Source organism: Paramisgurnus dabryanus, unplaced genomic scaffold (assembly GCF_030506205.2).
Source record: "Paramisgurnus dabryanus unplaced genomic scaffold, PD_genome_1.1 h2tg000332l_1_25759__unclustered, whole genome shotgun sequence".
Taxonomy (NCBI): Eukaryota; Metazoa; Chordata; class Actinopteri; order Cypriniformes; family Cobitidae; genus Paramisgurnus; species Paramisgurnus dabryanus.
The window spans coordinates 20001-25334 of record NW_027394211.1 but is presented as its reverse complement, the minus strand read 5'-3'; positions in this window follow the sequence as shown (position 1 = coordinate 25334).

Genomic DNA, 5334 nt, shown 5'->3' with positions numbered 1-5334 from the left:
GGGCACAGACCGCCGTATCTCGGCCGGGGAAGGGGCTAGAGGCTCGCGGGTAGGCTCGTTCGAAAGGCCCCCTCCGGCGGAGCGACCGACCCAAAGGGCGAAGGCCCCGGACCCGAGGCGCCCGAGATACGGCCGCGGGAATTTCCGCGAGCTTCGACCGGACGTATCTCCGGCGGGCGGGGTCGCACGGACCCGAGGCCGGGCTCGTCGGAAAGCCCCGGGACGGACCTTTCGAACGAGACCGGCCGCGCGTCCGGGCGACCTCCGAGGCGGACGCTAGGGGCGCCGGAGCCCCGGACGAGCGAAAATTCCGCGACCACCCGCCCGTATCTCGGCCCGGGAAAGGGCCAGAGACTCGAGGGAGGGCTCGTTCGAAAGCTCCCCTCCGGCATAGCGACCGACCCGAAGGGCGAAGGCCCCGGACCCGAGGCGCCCGAGAAACGGCCGTGGGAAAATCCCGCGGGGGTAGGCCGTATCTCGGCCCCGGAAAGGGCTAGCGACGCGCGGGTGGGCTCGTTCGAAAGGCCCCCCGCGGAGGAGCCACCCACCCGAAGGGCGAAGGCCCCGGACCCGGGGCGCCGGAGCAGCGCGGTAACGAAATTCGAATTTTCGACCGGAAGTATCTCGGGCCCCCGGGGTCGCACGGACCCGCGGCCGGTCTCGTCGGAAAGCCCCGGGCGAGACCTTTCCGACGAGCCCGGCCCCGAGTCCGTAGGACCTTCCCCGGCCGAGATACGGCGCCCGGCAGTTCATTGGCCGATATCTCGGAAACGGGGCGTCGTAGACGCTCCGTGGTATTGGTGACCTTGACGATGCCGGGTCAGACGAGTCGGCCGCGGGCACGGGCCCGGGGGCGCCGGCCGCCAGAGTCGGGTGGCTCGCGCACTTCCAGGCGGGCCGCTCGCGCACCTCCAGGCACCCCGACCCACTCGCCGAGGCCGACCGAGGTGCGCCGTCCCGGCCGCGGACCGGTCGGGGTCCCCTCTCGAAAGGGCAGTAGTGTGAACAGGTGCCATCGGGTATATAGGGGAAGGGGTCCTCTCGAACCAGGCCTTCGAACCCGCGCGAGCCTAGCCCGGCAAGGCTCACCCTCCCCGGCCACGGGTTCGGCCTCCGTCCCCCTGGAGGTCCGGCACCTCCAGGGTCCCCGACCCTGCCTCCCCTGCCCGAGGGGAGGCCTCCGAGGCGGGCCTGACAGGGCGGCCCTCCCTCCTGGAAGTCCGGTTCCTCCAGGGTCCCCGACCCTGCCTCCCCTGCCCGAGGGGAGGCCTCCGAGGCGGGCCTGACAGGGCGGCCCTCCCTCCTGGAAGTCCGGTTCCTCCAGGGCACACGTCCCTACCTCCGTAGCCCAGAGAGGTGACTCCGAGGCGGGCCTGACAGGGCGGCCCTCCCTCCTGGAAGTCTGGTTCCTCCAGGGCACACGTCCCCACCTCCGTAGCCCAGATGGGTGACTCGATAGCGGGCCTGACAGGGCGGCCCTCCCTCCTGGAAGTCCGGTTCCTCCAGGGCACACGTCCCTGCCTCCTTAGCCCAGAGAGGTGACTCCGAGGCGGGCCTGACAGGGCGGCCCTCCCTCCTGGAAGTCTGGTTCCTCCGGGGCACCCGTCCCTACCTCCGTAGCCCAGATGGGTGACTCGAAAGCGGGCCTGACAGGGCGGCCCTCCCTCCTGGAAGTCCGGTTCCTCCAGGGCACACGTCCCTGCCTCCTTAGCCCAGAGAGGTGACTCCGAGGCGGGCCTGACAGGGCGGCCCTCCCTCCTGGAAGTCTGGTTCCTCCGGGGCACACGTCCCTACCTCCGTAGCCCAGATGGGTGACTCGAAAGCGGGCCTGACAGGGCGGCCCTCCCTCCTGGAAGTCCGGTTCCTCCAGGGCACACGTCCCTGCCTCCTTAGCCCAGAGAGGTGACTCCGAGGCGGGCCTGACAGGGCGGCCCTCCCTCCTGGAAGTCTGGTTCCTCCAGGGCACACGTCCCTACCTCCGTAGCCCAGATGGGTGACTCGAAAGCGGGCCTGACAGGGCGGCCCTCCCTCCTGGAAGTCCGGTTCATCCAGGGCACACGTCCCTGCCTCCTTAGCCCAGAGAGGTGACTCCGAGGCGGGCCTGACAGGGCGGCCCTCCCTCCTGGAAGTCTGGTTCCTCCAGGGCACACGTCCCTACCTCCGTAGCCCAGATGGGTGACTCGAAAGCGGGCCTGACAGGGCGGCCCTCCCTCCTGGAAGTCCGGTTCATCCAGGGCACACGTCCCTGCCTCCTTAGCCCAGAGAGGTGACTCCGAGGCGGGCCTGACAGGGCGGCCCTCCCTCCTGGAAGTCTGGTTCCTCCAGGGCACACGTCCCTGCCTCCTTAGCCCAGAGAGGTGACTCCGAGGCGGGCCTGACAGGGCGGCCCTCCCTCCTGGAAGTCTGGTTCCTCCAGGGCACACGTCCCTACCTCCGTAGCCCGGATGGGTGACTCGAAAGCGGGCCTGACAGGGCGGCCCTCCCTCCTGGAAGTCCGGTTCATCCAGGGCACACGTCCCTACCTCCGTAGCCCAGATGGGTGACTCGAAAGCGGGCCTGACAGGGCGGCCCTCCCTCCTGGAAGTCTGGTTCCTCCAGGGCACACGTCCCTGCCTCCTTAGCCCAGAGAGGTGACTCCGAGGCGGGCCTGACAGGGCGGCCCTCCCTCCTGGAAGTCTGGTTCCTCCAGGGCACACGTCCCTGCCTCCTTAGCCCAGAGAGGTGACTCCGAGGCGGGCCTGACAGGGCGGCCCTCCCTCCTGGAAGTCTGGTTCCTCCAGGGCACCCGTCCCCACCTCCGTAGCCCAGATGGGTGACTCGAAAGCGGGCCTGACAGGGCGGCCCTCCCTCCTGGAAGTCTGGTTCCTCCAGGGCACACGTCCCTGCCTCCTTAGCCCAGAGAGGTGACTCCGAGGCGGGCCTGACAGGGCGGCCCTCCCTCCTGGAAGTCTGGTTCCTCCAGGGCACCCGTCCCCACCTCCGTAGCCCAGATGGGTGACTCGAAAGCGGGCCTGACAGGGCGGCCCTCCCTCCTGGAAGTCTGGTTCCTCCAGGGCACACGTCCCTGCCTCCTTAGCCCAGAGAGGTGACTCCGAGGCGGGCCTGACAGGGCGGCCCTCCCTCCTGGAAGTCCGGTTCCTCCGGGGCACACGTCCCTACCTCCGTAGCCCAGATGGGTGACTCGAAAGCGGGCCTGACAGGGCGGCCCTCCCTCCTGGAAGTCTGGTTCCTCCAGGGCACCCGTCCCTACCTCCGTAGCCCAGATGGGTGACTCGAAAGCGGGCCTGACAGGGCGGCCCTCCCTCCTGGAAGTCTGGTTCCTCCAGGGCACCCGTCCCTACCTCCGTAGCCCAGATGGGTGACTCGAAAGCGGGCCTGACAGGGCGGCCCTCCCTCCTGGAAGTCTGGTTCTTCCAGGGCACACGTCCCTACCTCCGTAGCCCAGATGGGTGACTCGAAAGCGGACGCGGGAGGGTGTACGTGGCGCACCCCCAGGCCGAAGAGAGGTCTCGTGAGCGGACGCGAGGGTGTACGACAGAAGGCCTGGAAGTCTCTGACTTCCAGGGTCACCGACCCTACCTCATGAGCCCGAAGAGGTGACTCGAATGCGGACGCGGGGGTGTACGTGGCGCACCCCCAGGCCGAAGAGAGGTCTCGTGAGCGGACACGAGAAGTACGACAGAGGGCCTGGAAGCAAAAGCGGGTGACTCGTGCACTTCCAGAAAAGGCAAAAGCGGGTGACTCGTGCACTTCCATAAAGCCGAAACGAGGTCTCGTGAGCGGACACGAGAAGTACGACAGAGGGCCTGGAGGTAAAAGCGGGTGACTCGTGCACTTCCAGGGTCTCCGACCTTACGGCGCCTTCCGACGCGGGCGCCTCCTCCCGGACGAGCCACGGGAAGGGCCCCTTCTCTCAAGGGGCGGTCGTTTGAACAGGTGCCATCGGGTATATAGGGATGGGTTGCTTCGAAAGTGGACCTCCAGCGTCCTCCCTCCCTGCGGCAGATCCCAAGAAAGGTCTGTGCGCGTCGGTGTGCGATGAACGAAAAACCGTTAAAAGAACTGGAACGGTTGGAACGGACGAAGGGCGTCTGATGTGAGGCAGCGCCCCGGGCGAGTGTCGAAAGACGGGTAACCCATATCCGCATGCCGCCTAGGCGGAAAGATCCGGCCTGGATCATATCAAGGCTAATGCCTAAAAACTAAAGCTACCTTGGGTGATGGAACTCGGCTACGGCCGCAAAACGATCCGCCCTGGATCATCAAGGCTAATGCCTAAAAACTAAAGCTACCTTGGGTGATGGAACTCGGCTACGGCCGCAAAACGATCCGCCCTGGATCAAGGCTACGGCCTAAAAACGGCAAAAAAAGATCCAAAAGTCCCTGGATCAAGGCGCTTCGGCTTAAAACCTGTGAAAAGATCCGCCCTGGATCAAGGCTACGGCCTTAAAGCTGCTCAAAAGATCCGCCCTGGATCAAGGCTACGGCCTTAAAACTGCTAAAAAGATCCTAAAGTCTCTGGATCTAGGCTACGGCCTCAAAGACACACGTGTTGTGAGATAAGATCCGCCCTGGATCTCCAGGCTACGGCCTCAAAGGTTCGACCCGACCATATATGCTCAGACACGGGCGAACACAAAAGCGTAACAACCCATGTTGGAACCGTCGAAGGATCTCGGCGTCGGCCGTAAAACGGAAACCCCCCGGTCGTCGGTACGCGTGTGGCGGTCGAGGGCCCCCGGCCGCCGGTCGGGCGGGCGCGTGGATAGGTCTCCCGAGCGGTCAAGGAGTCCCGGAAGCCGGTCGGGCGAGCGGCCGGCCCCGGGGCACCCTACCCTCTCGGGCGCACCGACCCCACGCGTTTCGTCTCGGTCGGCGTCCGGGGTTCCGAGACACCCTTATGTATCTGTGTGACAGACGGAGTGGCACACCGTCTGCGGCGGGACAGGGCCGCCGACCGCGATGGAAGTCGAGTGAGGCGGCTTCCGGGGTCCAAGACCCTACAGACAGACGGAGTGGCGACCCGTCTGCGGCGGGCCAGGGCCGCCGACCGCGATGGAAGTCGAGTGGGGCGGCTTCCAGGGTCCAAGACCCTACAGACAGACGGAGTGGCGACCCGTCTGCGGCGGGCCAGGGCCGCCGACCGCGATGGAAGTCGAGTGGGGCGGCTTCCAGGGTCCAAGACCCTACAGACAGACGGAGTGGTGACCCGTCTGCGGCGGGACAGGGCCGCCGACCGTTACGGAAGTCGAGGGGGACGGCTTCCAGGGTCCAAGACCCTATCTGTGTGACAGACGAAGGTGCATCGTCTGGGGCGGGACAGGGCCGCCGACC